Source organism: Capricornis sumatraensis, chromosome 3 (genome assembly GCF_032405125.1).
Source record: "Capricornis sumatraensis isolate serow.1 chromosome 3, serow.2, whole genome shotgun sequence".
NCBI classification, from domain to species: domain Eukaryota; kingdom Metazoa; phylum Chordata; class Mammalia; order Artiodactyla; family Bovidae; genus Capricornis; species Capricornis sumatraensis.
The window spans coordinates 26,477,268-26,495,228 of NC_091071.1; the positions used below are offsets into that span (position 1 = coordinate 26,477,268).

The 17,961-nt window shown below is 46.1% G+C and overlaps 1 protein-coding gene across 1 annotated transcript in view; it reads right to left on the minus strand.

The window, feature by feature from the left end:
* The window catches only part of XYLT1 (xylosyltransferase 1), a 346,872-nt gene that overhangs the window by 211,044 nt on the left and 117,867 nt on the right, over positions 1-17,961 (minus strand). The window lies entirely within an intron of this gene.

Consider the following 17,961-nt stretch of genomic DNA (forward strand, 5'->3'; position numbering starts at 1 on the left):
CACTGAAATCGAGACCCACTGTAAACTCCTCAGGCTCAAAGGGCCTCAAAGCTATCTGCTGTACTCCCCTCTTGCCAGTAGATTTTTACGTTTTCAGCCTACTCTCCTATGATCGTTCCTAACGAAACAGCCGGCCTATCTGTTCTATTTCTCCCTAGAGCAGTGGTCCTCAACAGGGGGCAATTTTGTCCCACATGGGTACTTGGCAATGTCTGGAGTCACTCCGGATATCACCACGTGGGGGAGAGAATGCTACTGGCATCTTGTGGGTAGGCTCCAGGGATGCTCAACCCCCTACCGTCACAGGACACCACTACAGAAAAGACTTATCCAGCCTCAGATAGCAACAGCATCAAGGCTGGAAAAACCTTGCCACAGAGACATCTTTTCTGTGGGTGTGGGGAGGACAATAGAAAATGAGAAGAAAGCATAAAAAATCAAGGGAATTTGTCATTTCTGAATATCAACCTCTAGCCATGTGCCAAGCAGATTCTCATGAATAATGACAATAGCTGCTAGTCTCTGAGTATCTTCAATGGACTACAAGAAGACTAACTCCCTGATGTATCTTACTTAAGCACAAGGCAATATCCCCACTTCACCCGTAAGAAAGCAGGGACAGCAAGGGTAAGTAACCAGGCTAAGGTCACAAAGTTTGCACACACCAGATCTAGATTTTAGCTCCTTTTTTTGATCCCAAAGTCAAGGCTGCCCCAGCTCACATTTCCTGACCCTCGCCATATGCCAGGCAATGTTCTGAATGCTTACTGTGTAGGAACTTCATCTTCACAACAAATCTGTAAACTAGATACCACTATGGTTATCATCATCATCCCCATTTTGCATCCTGAAAACAGAGGCAGAGTAGGGCGAAGCCACTTGAAGAATTTCACACAGCTCATAAATAGCAGAGGGGGAATTTGCACCCCGGGAGCCTGTATCCAGAAATCGGATCATGCCCATCACACTCTACTGCCTCTAAGAAAATCATGAAAAGGAAGGATTGAATTTCTCCCTGCCATAGGATATTTGCACAAGTGGTTCCCTCTGCCTGAAACTCTCTTTGTCTGGCTTCTCTGTCCAGCCAACTTTTTTCCCCCACTGGCTCTCAGCTTATACACTTCACTTCTCTGGGACACCCGCTCTGACCTTCAGATCAGGTGAGTTACCTCTGTTAAACCCAGTCTCCTTCACAGCATTTCACAGTTTACAATGAAACTCATGCAAGTGTTCCATTAATGTCAGTTTCCTCCTCTAAACTACAGATTTGTGCAGACAGGGACTGTGCCTGCCTTGACCCAAGCTATAGCCCAGACGCCTGGCCTGATGCCTGGCACAAAAGAGATGCTTAAGAAAAGCTTATGGTTGAATGCATGAAGCAAAGGACCAGAAGCCAAAACAAGAGTTGGTCCCTGACCAGTCCATTTCCCCAGCCCCAGAGAGGAACAGAGACCTCCAATGGGGCTTGTCCAAATGCCTCCAGGACAGGGCAGGGCAGCAGAACATGCCAGGCCAGTTGGCAGTGGGACCATAAACCCATGTCTCAGAGCCATTTCTTCTTCATGGTGGCTGGTCTTGTCATTTTCCAATCAACCCTGGTTGAGTTCTAATTGATTCTCTCTGATATCCCTCTCCAGAAGGGAGAAAGGCTCTGTTTACTGGGGCAGTGCGTAGAGGACAGGCCTTTTCTTCCTGCTGTATTTAATGCTGCTGCTAATCACGGAGATTAGACTAAAACAATTACAACAGCTAATTAAAGAACAATGCAGTTTTTGGCATCTTCACGCAGACGGCACCATCGGGAATTCCTAACTCGGGCAAAGCAGGGATAATTAAAACCCCGGCTCGACTCTTCCCCACTCCAGCAGCTGGATCACGCTGATTAAACTGCAAATAAAACACATGAAACCAACACTTTGTAGTCTATCCAATTTCACTTAAAAGGGCTTTTAACTGATTCATAAACAGAGCAGCCGTAAACAGCAAATTATTTAACTAAAGCCAGTTATTTCGTCATCGCGGTTTTCTTTATCACCAGCACTGGACTTGTGCATGTCGCCCAGGGGACATCAGGCTGATGGACTCTGAGGACCCACACTTCAAAGAACGATGCCACTCGCTCCTGCTCGCTGGCAACAAGACACCACCAACGTGCAGCTGTATTCTCTGGGCTCTGGATCCCACTGGGAAAAAGATCAGGTACTACCTGTGTCCCCCAAAATGCCCAGTTAGCTCTCAACTCTCCATCAAGGAAGGCAGAGAGCGAGACAGAGAAGGTGACAAAGTGTGGCTGACGTGGAAAAATGTTTAACTGTAGAACATAGTGAAGTTATTCAAAGTCCGGCCAACTTCGGACCTAAAACGCAACCAGTACTGTTGCAAGTAAGGAAAAGCCTTATTCTCCGGCTGCAGGAAGACATTTAACAACATCTGGATGCGAAAGCATGTTTAATTTAGATGGAGCCACTCTGAGACCCCAGTTCAGACATACTTCCAAACTCATCCTATATCTGGGGCTTGCTAGCTTTCTCCTCCCTCGTTACCAGGAGATAAGAGGGAGAAGAAATGAGAAGAAAAAGGGAAAAGAAGAGGAAAAGGCAGGAACAGAGAAAGAGAAAGATGCTCATTGCAAGCAGCAAAAGAAGACAGAAAAAAACTAAAAAGACAGCAAGAGAGCTGTCCCAGGAATTTTAAAAGCCCCGCAGCGCATGTGTGGGTAGATCAGAGAGGGGCACCCACCCTCCCGGCATGGGAGCCCAGGCATTAGCTGGGATCTGTAGCAGTGCCTTTCCATCCCGCTGGGATGAAAAGCCTTCTTTCTCCTCTCTATCTCAGACTGATAGATTTGTAAAATAAAACAAAAATTGAAGTATCAAAAAAAAAAAGAAAAAACTTGAGATGCTTGTCCATGCTTGGGTGCCAAGCAATGCCCAATTACTATAAACGTTTCTAAAAGCTTGCTCTCAATTTCTGAAGCTGTCGCAGTGCAGACGGTGACAAACAAATGCTTTGTGACTGGCTGCGATCCATGGACCTCACTTTGAGGAGTTCCTTTCCCACAGTCACTGGGAATACACTTAATCAGATTCATAATATCCCATGTAATGTGCACCACATGTTGTTCGGTGACAAAAAAATGCAGGCTTTCAAATGCATATAAATGTAGGAAACCAAGACCAGAAAGGATGATGATTTTACTTCTCATTTTATTTCCATCTTTCTCAAAACTTTTTAAATAAAATACCACTTTTTAGCATAAAAAAGAAATCAAAGTGATTTTTAAAAGAATAATCCATCTATGAAAGCAAAGGAGCAAGATGCTTTATCATAAGAAGACATGCAGTTATTTGTATATAATTATTTACATATGATGCTATAATAAGTATGCTAATTATTATATACTCAATAAAGTTACATAACTGCATGCAGACACATGATGGAATTTTATACAGCCAATAAATATGACATTTACAAAGAATACTCTATGATTTAAGGAAATGCTTTTGCACTTTGGTTGAACATCAGTTGTCAATATTCAACATTTTTTGATCTACAAAAACAGCAATTTCACATGTATGACTTTTGTAAAATGGAAAGAAAATGACATTCAAATTTTTAATTCAGGGAAATTGCTAGCATTTTTCAGTTTTGTCCTAATTTTTATAACATCAATAAGAATTCTGTTATAGTAAATACCACTTTCAAACATTACCGACAAAACAGGTTACTTGCTCTTTGTGTACGTGTGTTGGGAAAAGGGGGATAAATGGTAAATTTAAATTCATCAGTATTAACTGCTAGATTATGGTTAAATTCGTTCATCATTCCATTCAAGATCATGATCGTGAACTGGGCAGGAAGTGCTGTCTCTGTGTAGGTGGAAGAGGCTGTAATCACGAGGGACCTGAAGATCGGGGGTCCCACGGGTCTGAAGCTGCCATCCTTTGTCCTGTTTCCTTAGGCAAGTCACTTCTATTTTTGCTTTGACCTCAGTTTCTCCCTTTTTTAAGATGAGGGGTTTTATATGGTATCACTTATACGTGGAATCTAAAATATAACATAAATGAACCTATCCAGGAAACAGAAACAGACTCAGATAGAAAACAGACTTGTGATTGACAAGGGGGAGAGGGGTAAAGGAGGGATGGATTGAGAGTCTGGGGTTAGTAGATATGACCTATTATATACAGGATGGATAAACAACAAGGTCCTACTGTGTAGCATGGGAAACTGTACTCAATATCCTGTGATAAATCAGAATGGAAAAGAATATTTTATATATATATATACACACACAACTGAATCACTTGCTGGATAACAGAAATGAAAAAAACACTGTAAATCAACTATACTTCAATAAAAATTAATTTAAAAATTAATAAAATGAGGGGTTTTAAGAGTCTGATCTTGAAGTTCCTTCCAGCCTTGATATTCCATGATCCTACTCACAATGGCCAGAACCCACTACATAAACTGTGGGACCGAGTGCAAAATAAAAATTCAGGGCCTCTTATTAAAAACTTCCTAAGAATTTCAAGGTAGTGACAACAGAGCATTCAACCAAGTGCATGGTCCTACTAAGCACAGGACACACGCCCCGTCTAACCCTGCCCTCATCTCTAGCTATTTCTATTTACCAACAACCAGCCACCGAAACAAAAGCAGATTTATTAATAAGTGTTTGGCAGACCAAGTGTGTCCATTCCGATAAGAACAACTCACAATTCTTATTTTCAATAAGCATCACTCACACCTGTCAACAAAAATAAGTAACCACACTTGGGGCTGGGTGATTAAAAATGAACAATTGCCTTTTCATACTTGATTACAATTTCTATTTTAAAGACACATCTCTAACTATGAAATTGTGCTTGGATTTCAAAGGCAACTCTGAGTTTTCCCAAGTCTTAAATTCCACCGCATTGAGCCTTATTCCTGCTAACATCTGTGATGAAGATGAAAGTAACTCTCGGTCAGCCCTGGTCATTGAAGCTCAAAGCTGAGGATAAGATTTGGTATTTTGTGAAGTGTGAGGCGCCAGACACACTCACATCTGTTTCCGGGGCTTGCTGTTTCCTTGGCTAGTGTCAGTCTGAACCCGGGGACACCAGGGCCATCATAGAGAGGCAACTCAGACCACTTCCTGCCTTTGGATGCCAGGAGGAAACCAACACATACAGCATTGCCTTGCTTCCACAGAGCTCAGCCACACAGAGCAGCCAAGGACAGGACGGATACACAGGTGCCTGGTTCTCAAATGCAACCAATTCACTCTTTGCACCTTTCTAATGAGTGTGATGATTTCTGGAGCTAAGAAGCACAGCCAGTCGAGGGTTACAATCAGCCACATTGAAAGCAGTGAGAAATACCGGTGGACCAGAAATGTAAGAGCAGGAAAAATGACTGAAAAGGAGACACAGAGATTTTTTTTAAAAAGGACTCTGGAACCATTGAGTGAAGAGCTACATCCTTCTCCTTGCCACTGGGAGTCATCAGTGCTTCTAGCAGAATCCGAAACCTACTGCTTGAAATGATGGTGAGATTTCTTCAAAGAAGTTTAAACCAGGTCCAGCATCCTCCGCCTCAGAAAGTAGGAGACTGGGAGATAAAATGCAGAAATATTCCCTATGGGTAAAACATATCTCTTGAGAAAATCAGGACTGTCTTTATGTCCTGAAGGCTTCAGACTGCTGGAGTTTTTTCTGAACACGTGCAGTATATACAGTATATATGCATTTTCACATTGCTTAGCATTTCTTCTTACCTAGTTAAAAAAAAGCATCTGTACCACGGGTCTTATATTAGAGTCTAGAACAGGAGTTTGCAAACTTTTTCAGTCAAAGCTCCGAGAGCAAAGACTTCCAGCTCCGCAGGCCATATGGTCTCTGTCACAATGGCTCAGCTCTGCCGATGTAGCTCAAAGCAGCCAGGGACAGTATGTATGGAATGGGCGTGGCTGTGTTCCTAACAAAACTCCACTGACTGAAATAGACAGCTGGCCGTATTGAGCCCATGAGCCATAGTTTACCAACCGCTGGTCTAGAGCAAAGAACACGGGCTACAGACAAGGCCAGACCCGGACTTGAATTCTGTCTCCATCATTTCATTACCCCAGATTCCATATTCCACTTTCACAATATGGGGGATAATAATACCCTCTCTGCTGAGCATCAAATGGAAAACTGGTAGAGAACTGATAAAAACTAATTTTCTTCACCCAATAGCCATTCTTTCCATGAGACACTTTCCTTAGTTCTTCATCCATACCATTATTTCAGACAAATGGCTTTTCTTGAACATTATCTCACCCTCCTCCTGCTCATATTCTGCAAGGCTGATAGAGAGACACCATCCACTGATTCCTTGATAAGGAAACAGGGCTCATGGCCAGAAGGGTAAAGCATACTTTAGCCAGAGGGATAAAGTATACTGTCAAACCCAGTAACCCCTGGCTTTGGATCTGCTGGTCATACAAACATGGAAACACATGAATCTGTAGACATACCCACTGAGAAATCTATCCATGGATAGAGAAGAAACACGATGGCTAGGAGCATGACATATGAAATCCAGCTTGCCCACTTACTGGATGTGTAACCCCAAGTGTGCGAAAGTGAAAGTTGCTCAGTCGTGTCCAACTCTTTGCAACCCCAGGGTCCTCTGTCCATGGAATTCTCCAGGCAAGAATACTGGAGTGGGTAGCTGTTCCCTTCTCCAGGGGATTTTTCCAACCCAGGGAGTGAATCCAGGTCTCCCGGATTCCAGGCAGATTTTTACCATCTGAGCCACAAGGGAAGCCCAAGAATACTGGAATGGGTAGCCTGTCCCTTCTCTAGGGGATCTTCCTGACCCAGGAATTGAACTGGGGTTTGCTACATTGCAGGTGGATTCTTTACCAGGTTAAGGCACTCGACTATTCAGCTTGGGTCTCTTTATTTGTGAAACAGGGCTAATAATAGGGTAGGTTGTAGAAGGTTCTACCTTGAAATGCTAAACTTAGTGTAATGCCTCACACACAGTAAACATTTAACCTCTGCTGAATGAGGTTGTGAGGATTAAATGAAAACAGTATTCTCAGCCCCAGTTCCTGACATTCAGGGGACGTGCTATCAATGATCATTGCTTTATTAGTGACAGGTCTAGACACACTTACACACCTAGGGAAACAAACGCACACACACTAGGACAAGAACTATATCTGGCACAAAGCACAGGCTTGTTGAAGAACTGTCTGTTTGCTTGCTTATGAACAAACACTCATGAATGTAAACAGATAATTGTAAACAGCTGATGGCTGGGTTAGGCTACCCAAGGTGCACCCATATCCATTCATCCCCTGGAAGGAGCTAAGGAATGGGCTGGCCCAGGCATGTGATTATGAAATTTTGCTGGCCGTGTGCAGGTCCCCAAAACACCACCACTCACACTGCTCAAAAAACCAGACTAGCGCAGTCCCCTGAGCTGCTCAGCCCAGATGTGACTCTGGGATCCCAGGCGGTGACCGAGGAGAAGGTGAGGGATGAACAAGGAGCAGTAAAATCCCCTACAGTCAGCTGGAGCAGGAACAGCTAAGGAGGCTCGTGAGGGTGGTCCCTTGAACTGCTGGGATGAGGTTCTGTCTTTGAAAAAAGACAGTGTGTGTATCTGGAGGGAAGAAGCCAACAGAAACCGCACTGTTCTGCACGCAGGGAGTGTTTCTGCTCAACCAGGTCCCAGCCAGTCCCCTGGGTGCCTGTGGAGGCGAGGCTGCCTCTAAGCCAAGAAGACAATGGCTCACCTCTGGAGGCGCTGCATCGCACAGGGTGGTCGTGCCGCGGGGCGCCTGGCTCCCAGGCAGCTGCCTTCACTACGCCAAGGAAAGCCCATGGAACTTGGACTTCCTTGTCTCCACTAGGGTGGAGGCTCTGTCCTCTTAGCATTACATAAACGAACAGCTTGGCTCCTTGGCCGGGAATCAGAATGAGCCAATGTCTGCCTCTGGCTATGACAAAACCAAATCCTCAGTAAGTCAGTGGAAACAGTTCATGGAGGGCCAGATGCAGCCTTTGGATGGAAGAACTCGGTTTGCTCAACTGACACATCTGCTTTTCATTAAACGATGTTTTTGATTTGGCTACGGTTATGCTGTTGGTGTTTAAAGGTGGTGGTGGAGAGAAAACCACCCTTCTGTTAAGTAGAAGTATGTGTGTGCGTGTATATATGTACTGAGAGATGAATAGGTAGGTGTCTAGATGAGCAGATTCACACCCACGGAAGATGCTAACATCCCCATTCTACCGATGGGCACACTGAGGACCCATGAGCTGAAATGCTAACAAGTAACACAGCCAAGATTCAAACCAAGCTATGACGATCCCACCATCCAGTTCCTCCACCCCACCACGTTGGGGCGCAAGGGCTACAATTAATATTATGTGTTGCCATGATATCTGGGGAAAACCAGGAGGGCCTCAAACGGCCTGATTGTAATTCCCCTGCCCTCTCTGCTCCCCAGGATAAGGTCCCCGAGCCAAACAACCCTCCTTATTACAGGAACCAGGCATAGTTCCTGCTCACCTTTGCTTCAGTTCCCTGTCAGTTCTCACAATTACTCACAACAAGACAATCACATCCTCATGTGGGAGCCAGAGGTCACCTCACCCTCTTGGGGCACCAGGTACAAAGTCTGCCTCCCATGGGCCCTGGACGGTCACTCTGTCCTTGAGCACAAGTTCCAGTGTGGCCCTTTGCGACATGTGGCATCCTCCTCTCTGGGGCTGTGAGTATCTGGGATTAATAAACTGCTGCGCATCTCACCTGTCGGCACTGAGGGTCGTGTGTTCAGCCATTCCCAGGACCCTGGGAAGGAATCTCTGCTGCACACACCGGACAGCTTCCTGAAAAGGGAGGCCTGTTAAGACACTGATAAAATATATTGTTGCTCAGCCCCCTCAAGAGGTCACCTTGCCAAGTGCCTCCTGGCAGATGTCAGCAGAGAGGGGGCCGAGGGCTCTGGCATTCAGATAACTGGAGCTTGATTCATCCTCAGACTGAGCAGTGACAGAGCCCAGAAGTCCTTCTTCTTTCAACATTCCACCGTCACTCTACTGCGTGTCTGCGGGCAGGACCCTGACTTTTGCAACCTGCAGCTTTCCACGTGGAGCCCAGGCAGGAGCCAGGAGAACTCAGGAGCAATTGATAACAAGTGGTATGCCATATACCCGGGGAGACACGACAGTGAATGCAATTAGAGGCAAAGCCCTGATTAAGTGAACTCAACTAACCAGAACCATCAATTAGCTGAAATCTTTTTGCCTCCTCTCAGGAGACCCTGAGCTTAGGAACATCACAATTTAAAAAGTGGGGAATTCCCTGGAAGTCCCGTGTTTAAGACTTGGCACTCTCACTTCTGGGGCTCTGGGTTTGATCTCTGATCGGGAACTAAGATCCCACAAGTCACATGGTCAAAAAAAAAACTTTTTTAATTTAGAAAAATAAAAATGGTTTTCTAAGGTTTGGCTCTGATCCAGCCCAATTCCCTTCATCATTGTGTATACCACAAATGTAACTTAAAATTGTCCACAGGTTTTAAAAAGAAAAAGAAATGGGAGAGATTGATTTGAACCATCTATTTTACTTAACTTAATGTATCCAAATATTATCATTTTCACTGTCCAATCAAGATGAAAAAGTATGGATGTGATACTCTGATACTGGTTCAGCTAGAGCACAGCTCACCTTGAACCAGGCTTCTGGCAAGTGCTTGGCAGCCCCCATACTCGTGGCCACCATCCTGGACAGGGCAGCTCTGGAGTTGACGTCTGAAGTGACAGCTGAGAATGCTGGTTCTGGGTGTTTACAACTATTTGAGCATCAGTCAACAATCGCTTCTAAGTATCTCCTCCCAGTGGTGTGTCATAATAGACAAGTAGTATTGGAGCTCTAGTGGGTCTCTTAGGGGACTTCCCAGGAAGCGCTAGTGGTAAAGAACCCGCCTGTCAATGCAGGAGACATAAGAGATGCATGTCCAATCCCTGGGTGGGGAAGATCCCCTGGAGGACGGCATGGCAACCCACTCCAGTATTCTTGCCTGGAGAATCCCATGGACTGAGGAGCCTGGTGGGCTACAGTCACGGGGTCGCAAAGAGTTGGACATGAATGAAGCAACTAAGCATGCACACACGGGTCTCCTAGGACCTGTAGGAGGGGCCGCCAAGGACTTTCTCTACAGCTAGGGCCCTCCCCAGCAGAATGGCAGCTTTGGGAGATGCTGCCGATGATCACCTCCACTGAACCATCTGCCTCTTTCTCAGACTCGGACTATGAGAGTGTTTGCCCTACCTTTCTCTTTAAACGGACTCACACTTCAGAGCCAAAAACAGGAAGTGCTTCCCTAAAGAGGCCTTTATCCTACTGACCCCCCAGGAACATGCAGAGTTTGATGGTGCTTACATAACTTTCCCCAAAGGAGCCTGCAGTCTAGCAGGGCAGTGACAAATCACACATGGGAAAAAAATCACTTAATCACGGGTCCAATAAAAACTGGCTGCTGGCCGCCTGAAATGAGGGCTGGCCAACATGTAAGACAGGGACCATGATGACAAAACCGAGATCAGAAAAATGAAAGAATTACCCCTGTCTCCACTGGGAATCCCAGGAGGAAGAGGACTGCAAGGAACGGTCACCCCCTCCCAAATTTTAATCGTTCATCTGCTAACATTTAGGATTTTGACTGATCCATGTAGTGTCTTTTGTTTTCTTTATTTACCAGTGCTCTTTAAATCAGCTCATCTATCTGCTTCTTTAATGAACTAATTTAAAAAGGAAATGTGACCCACGAACCAAAGGGAAAACACTATAATTTTTGCCATAAATAGAATGTAACTAGAAATATCAACAGACAGCAATTAATTTCTTTAAAGTTTGTTCATGCACTGCTGGGAATGATCTTGTGCTCTTCTTGTTTACACGACACTTTGGAAAAGGCTGCTATCAGAAGTTGAAACCTGGCTTTGCCTGGCTGGCTGGCTGGGAAGGCTTTGCATAGGAGGAGGGGGAGGAAAGTCACCCCTGCCACCCACACGGCCTAGAGAAAGGTGCGGAGGTGGACGCACACGGAGCGTAGGGGCCTGCGATGCAGAGGAGAAACTGACACCTGTGTAATTAAATCACCTCAAACACGTTCAGTTACCGCACTGGGAATACGGACTGACACACTCTGGAAATACCTCAAAAGTAAGGGTTGAAACAAGTGTTCTCATAACTCCCAGTTAACCAGAAAACAATTCAGCCAGGGCCCCACTGCTGCCCCTCTGTGCTTCTAGAAATTGCTGTCTGATTGCACCTCTCTGGCAGGGAGAAATCCTGACTTCTAGAGGATGGCGATTTCTGAATCCAGATGCCCAAGGCCAGGGTGTGGGGCCTGGGAACAGAGAAAAAGAGAAGGGCGGTCAAAGGTCAATGAGATGATGCTGACACTGGAACCCCATTCCCCACCAGTGTGTGTGTGTGTGTGTGTGTCTGTGTGTATGTCTGTCTGTGTGTGTCTCTGGGTGTCTGTGTGTGTGTGTCTGTGTGTATGTCTGTCTGTGTGTGTGTCTCTGTGTATGTCTGTGTGTGTGTCTATGTGTCTGTGCGTATGTCTGTGTGTGTGTGTCTGTGTGTGTGTGTCTGTCTGTCTGTGTCTGGGTGTGTGTCTGTGTGTGTCTCTGTGTGTCTCTGTGTGTGTGTGTCTGTATGAGTCTGTGTGTATGTCTGTCTGTGTGTATGTCTGTCTGTGTGTGTGTCTGTCTGTGGGTATGTCTGTCTCTGTGTGTCTCTGTGTGTGTGTCTCCGTGTGTGTCTGTGTCTCTGTGTGTGTCTGTGTGTGTGCCTCCATGTGTGTCTGTGTGTGTCTCTGTGTGTGTCTCTGTGTATGTCTGTCTGTGTGTGTGTCTGTGGGTATGTCTGTGTGTGTGTGTCTGTGGGTATGTATGTCTGTGTGTGTCTCTCTGTGTGTCTGTGTGTGTCTGTCTGTGTGTGTGCGTATGTCTGTGTATGTCTGTCTGTGTGTGTCTGTGTGTGTCTCTGTGTGTGTCTGTCTGTGTCTGGGTGTGTGTCTCTCTGTGTGTCTGTGTGTCTCGGTATGTGTCTGTGTATATGTCTGTCTGTGTGTGTCTGTGCGTATGTCTGTGTGTGTCTATCTGTGTGTGTCTGGGTGTGTGTCTGTGTGTGTCTGTGTGTGTCTCTCTGTGTGTCTGTGTGTGTCTGTCTGTGTGTCTGTGTGTGTCTGTGCGTATGTCTGTGTATGTCTGTCTGTGTGTCTCTGTGTGCGTCTGTGTGTGTCTGTCTGTCTGTGTCTCGGTGTGTGTCTCTCTGTGTGTCTGTGTGTATGTATGTCTGTGTGTGTCTCTCTGTGTGTCTGTGTGTGTCTCAGTATGTGTCTGTGTATATGTCTGTCTGTGTGTGTCTGTGTATGTCTGTCTGTGTGTGTCTCTGTGTGTGTCTGTGTGTGTGTGTCTGTCTGTGTCTGGGTGTGTGTCTCTGTGTGTGTCTGTGTGTATGTATGTCTGTGTGTGTGTCTCTGTGTGTCTGTGTGTGTCTCGGTATGTGTCTGTGTATATGTCTGTCTGTGTGTGTCTGTGCATATGTCTGTGTATGTCTGTCTGTGTGTCTGTCTGTCTGTGGGTATGTCTGTCTGTGTGTCTCTGTGTGTGTCTGTGTGTGTCTGTCTGTCTGTGTCTGGGTGTGTGTCTCTGTGTGTGTCTGTGTGTATGTCTGTGTGTGTCTCTCTGTGTGTCTGTGTGTGTCTCGGTATGTGTATGTGTATATGTCTGTCTGTGTGTGTCTGTGCGTATGTCTGTGTATGTCTGTCTGTGTGTGTCTCTGTGTGTGTCTGTCTGTCTGTGTCTGGGTGTGTGTCTCTGTGTGTCTGTGTGTATGTATGTATGTCTGTGTCTCTCTGTGTGTCTGTGTGTGTCTCGGTATGTGTCTGTGTATATGTCTGTCTGTGTGTGTCTGTGCGTATGTCTATGTCTGTCTGTGTGTCTGTCTGTCTGTGGGTATGTCTGTCTGTGTGTCTCTGTGTGTGTCTGTGTGTGTCTCTGTGTGTATGTCTGTGTGTGTCTGTTTATGTTTGTGTGTGTGTCTGTGTGTGTGTGTCTGTCAGTCTGTGTCTATGTATGTCTGTGTGTGTCTCTCTGTGTGTCTGTGTGTGTCTCTGTATGAGTGTGTGTATGTCTGTCTGTGTGTGTGTCTGTCTGTGGGTATGTCTGTCTCTGTGTGTGTGTCTCCGTGTGTGTCTGTGTGTGTCTCTGTGTGTCTGTGTGTCTCCGTGTGTGTCTGTGTGTCTCTGTGTCTGTGTGTATGTCTGTCTGTGTGTGTCTCTGTGTCTGTGTGTATGTCTGTGTGTGTCTCTGTGTGTATCTGTGTGTATGTCTGTGTGTCTGTTTATGTCTGTGTGTCTGTTTATGTCTGTGTGTGTGTGTGTCTGTGTGTGTGTGTGTGTATATGTGTGTATATGTGTGTATATGTGTGTGTGTATATGTGAATTCTCCCAGGGCCTCTCCAGACCATCAAAAAGACACTCATACCTGGTGAAAGGTCAACTTCTAAGTTGGTCAGAGCAAGTCTAGCCAGACTGAGTGCCCTGGGGAAGGGCCAGTCTGACCTTTGGTCCAGTTGAGTCGGCATCCCCCAAACATGGGGCTTCTGCACGCGCGTCAGATCAGCCCCCCTCCCTGCCAGTGGCTGTCTCCTCGGGACCTGGAAGCCTTGACAGTGACAAGCAGTCCAGGGAAGATGCTCGCTGCCCCCTCGTATGAAGTGCACTGGGGACTTTCTGCCTGCCCAAGCCAGAGACGGTGCTTTAAAAAGCCCTTGGAAAAGGAAATCGTATCTTCTGCAATACAATATTCGTTAGACGCTATCATGGCATTTTATAAGGTCATATATAAAGCCAGCTGTAGCTGTAAAAAAATTTATTATTCAGCCCCAGAAAGGCATATAAATCCCTGCAAAGTGCAGGTTTTTCTTTTAAAACGTGGTTTAGTTCTTCCTACCCTTTGCCTCGCTTCACTCCTGGAAGATAGTGGCTTGTGTTAAACCTGCAACACTGCAGTTCCACCCAAAATAGGTCCTGAGTGCAAGTTTCCATATTTCCAAGTCCTGGGAAGGCCCCTTCCCAAGGGCTGGCCTTCTGGACAAACAGGGATAGGAGGCTCCTTAAGATCTTTTCCATTCCACTTGCTCCTTGACGACCTCACACGGTTTTGCACAAACTCCTGTGTCCAAAGATTTCTTCTCCCCCCCAAATTGGTCCTTTATTCACACATTCTTACCTGAATTCTTTTCTGCGCCCTTCCCGACACGCCCTCTACTTGCCAAAATCCTGCCCCGTCTATTCTACATATTAATGACCCTGAAATCTGACCCCTCCACTCTTTCCCTGCCCATTTCCCGCATTCCTCATTGCTCTTCTGGACTGAATGCCCCTTTTCTGGCGCCCCTGCCTCCAGGCTCCCCTTTCCAATCTATTCCCCAAGCGGCAGTCAGAATGATCTTCTCACACAGGCCTTAGACCATGTTAGTCTGCTGCTCAAACACTTTTGATAGCTCCCCATTGCCCACCTGATAAATCGCACGCTCCCTGAGTGGTCTGTACCATTCGGGCCTGCGCCCACCGCATCAGGCCCATCTCTCGCCATGCTCTGCTGCTCTCCCTGATCACCATTAATATCATATTCTTGTGATTTCCTGATAGAAGCCATCCTTTCGCCTCTGTTCTCTGTGTTGGGATCACAGGGGCATGCCCCTGATCCCTGACACTCCTGGCCACCCTCACTTACCTTACGGTATGGGCAACAGCTCCTCCAGGGAGCCTTCCAGGAGTGCTCTGGGTTGCACTGGGTGCTCCCAGATTATCACAGACCTGACAGCACTCCAACACTTGGCCACCTGATGCGAAGAGCTGACTCACTGGAAAAGACCCTGATGCTGGGAAAGGCTGAAGGCGGGAGGAGGAGGGGACAGCAGAGGATGAGACGGCTGGATGGCATCACTGACTCGATGGACATGAGTCTGAGTGAACTCTGGGAGTTGGTGATCGACAGGGAGGCCTGGTGTGCTGCGATCCATGGGGTCGCAAAGAGTCGCACACGACAGAGACTGAACTGAGCTGGCAGGACGCCACGAGGGGGGAATATCAAAGTTCATTTATCCTACAACAATTTCAATTGTAAATGGTTGGGGAAAACACAAACGGACAGAGAAAAAGAGACAGCAAGACAACGTATTTCAATAATACACGTGACCCTGACCACCACTGCACGTGTAAAATGAGTATACACCGTCTCCTGATGACTCATCTCTCCATCTAGCCCAGGGGTCCACAGACATGGGGTTCTGTGGAGAGAATTCTGGGGGTCTTGAAGGTATACATATTTATTTTCTTCATTACTGTCACTAACTCTAACTGAATTTAGCATGCCCTTCAGTTATGAATGTAGGCACCAGACAGCAGAGGTATTAGCGAGACCTGAGACTGACTCCAACAGAAATTACAGAGTTTTTCATATCACACTGCTTTAGTAGCAGATGTCTCAAAATATTATTCACACTTGTCACTACTTCATAATTACGGTAGTTATTAGACCTGCTGCCAAATCTAGTTACTTAATGTGTTAATAAAGATGCAAATGTGTTATAACTCCATGTATTTGTTATTTTTATACATATTTTGATAGTTGTATGTCAATATAACTGCTTTCCTTCGTAATCCTATGCATTCTCTTTTTTTTGCATTTAAGAAGATTCAGAGAAGGAGGACATATGTTTGGCAGATGCCAAAGAAGTCCATGACACAAAAGGTTTAAATGCCCTGCTGTGGATGTGAGCTCCCTGGGCGCAGGGCGCTGGGTCTGTAATCTTCCAATCCCTGGTACAGGAAGCAGCGGTCAGTGTACAGCTGTTGTTGTGGTTGTCACTGTTTAGGAGCTAAGTCGTATCTGACTCTTTTGCGACCCCATGGACTGTAGCCCATCATGCTCCTCTGTCCATGCGATTTCCCCAGGCAAGAACACTGGAGTGGGTTGCCATTTCCTTCTCCAGGGGATCTTACCAACCCAGGGACTGAACTTGCGTCTCCTACACTGGAGATGCAATGAACCACCAGGAAAGCCTCTGACCCACTAGGGAGCCCCCAGGGTACAGTAGGAATTTTTTAATATGAACCAAGATTTTATTTCTATCTATTAATCTATCCTTCCCTCTTCCCGTTCTCCTCCTTCCCCTCCTTCTAGCCTTCCTTCTTTCCATCAGGCTGTCATCTTCTCTCCATCTTTCCACCTACCTGATCTGAGCCACAGTTGTAACTACAGACACTTCTGCAGTCAGCCCCCAGATCCAGTTCCAGGAGGAGATGTGTTCAGTGGGGAAAGGTGGCCTGGACTCTGGTGTGGCCTTGGGCAAAGTACGGCTGGCTCAGAGCTGCGTCTCCAGGTCTCACACCACAGGCTGGGCCCCAGGTCTATGTGCAGCCACATGCCACGTCTGGTCCATTTACTCCCTCAAGCCAGGACATGCTCCGGCTTGTTTTCCAAATATCAGGTCAAGTCTTAAAGGAGGTGGGAGTGGGGGGATCATGGCCATTACCAAATCCAACAACCTGTCTGGCACAGTGGGTAAGAATTCTGCCCGGTTCCAATGCAGACACACCTCGGAGATGTTGTGGGCTTGATTCTAGACCAGACAGTAAAGCAACTATTACAATAAAACATGTCACATGATTTTTTGTTTTCCAAGCACGTGTAAAACTTGTTTGCACCATCCTGTTGCCTGTTAAGTGTGCAAAAATATGTCTAAGAAAATGAGGTACGTATCTTAATTTAAAAATTTTATTGCTAAAATATACCCAAACAATTACAATTGTAATATCAAAGATCACAGGTTGAAGATTACCATAACAAAATGAAAAATTTGAAATATGGTTAAGAATTACCAAAATATGACACAGACAAAAAGTGAGCGAATGTTGTTGGGAAAACGATGCCAACAGATTTGCTCAAAGCACGGTTGCCCCAAGACTTTAACTTGCAAAAAAAAAACAAACAGTACAGTAAGTCCCCACATATAAGCCTTCCAGTTGGGAGCTATCAAAGATATGAATATGTGTGCCAGCCCCTGCATGCCAGGTGTCATACTGTGCCACTGTACTTTTCAAGACACTAGTGTAAGATTAAAAATGTTTTCTTCATTTTTTGTGTTTTTTATGTGTTGTTTGTATGAAAAGTATAATAAACCTATTACGGTACAGTATTATATAGCCAATTGTGTTCATTGGGTACCTAGGTTAACTTTGCTGGACTTACAAACAAACTGGACTTAGGAACACGCTCTCAGAATGGAACTTGCTCTTATGCAGAGGACTTAACCATATCTGCAAAGTGCAATAAAACAAGGTCTGCAAGCTCCCCACATACATTTCACATGACAGTTGACCTCTGCTGCTGCTACTGCTGCTGCTAAGTCACTTCAGTTGTGTCCGACTCTGTGAGACCCCATAGATGGCAGCCCACTAGGCTCCCCCGTCCCTGGGATTCTCCAGGCAAGAACACTGGAGTGGGTTGCCATTTCCTTCTCCAATGCCTGAAAATGAAAAGTGAAAGTGAAGTTGCTCAGTTGTGTCCGACCCTCAGCGACCCCAAGGACTGCAGCCTTCCAGGCTCCTCCGTCCATGGGATTTTCCAGGCAGGAGTACAGAAGCGGGGTGCCATTGCCTTCTCCAGGTGACCTCTGAAGACTTACTTAGCTCCTCCCTGAGCCTCAGTTTCATCATCTAAAAGTGAGGACACTGACCACACCTCTTCCCAGTGTTCCTGGATGGCGCATCAGCACGTGACTTAGCACACATGTAGCAGTGGGCACCGTGCTGGCACGGTAAGTGCCTGGCAAGTCTCGAGTATTACCCAGCACATCTCAAGGAGGCCAAGGATGAGAGCTCTGCCA